Source organism: Oncorhynchus mykiss, chromosome 18, assembly GCF_057628025.1.
Source record: "Oncorhynchus mykiss isolate SJ-2025 chromosome 18, ASM5762802v1, whole genome shotgun sequence".
In the NCBI taxonomy this organism is placed as follows: domain Eukaryota; kingdom Metazoa; phylum Chordata; class Actinopteri; order Salmoniformes; family Salmonidae; genus Oncorhynchus; species Oncorhynchus mykiss.
The window spans coordinates 31,745,846-31,746,294 of record NC_143039.1 but is presented as its reverse complement, the minus strand read 5'-3'; positions in this window follow the sequence as shown (position 1 = coordinate 31,746,294).

Sequence of the window (449 nt, the reverse complement as noted above, 5' to 3'; positions counted from 1 at the left end):
TCCTGGTCTACTTCTGTGCATGTTACACCCCCTCGCTTTGTACTGTACGTATGAACACATTTTGAACAATGGCTGCCTTAAATGCTGTGGTGCGTACTAACACACTAGGAAAGGCTGTGGTAGACATGAGTCACCACAGGTGAGTTCACAGCTCTTTCACTCTGAGCATGCATATCAATGAGTCAACCTCAAATTGACCGTCAATACCAGTTCTACAAGACTACTAGCATAATCAACTGGGCATTTCAACAGGGTCTGTTGAAATGAATACTGTAGTGGTGTGAGAAAGGTTACACAAGCTTCCTCTCTGGTTCCATTCCCCAATAGTTAGTCGATCATTCCCGAATTATGGTGGTAATGCTGTCCCTGAACTTTGACACCATATAAAACCCTTTAAAAATGAGAAATAATATATATACAGTACCAGTCAAAAGTTAGGACACACCTAC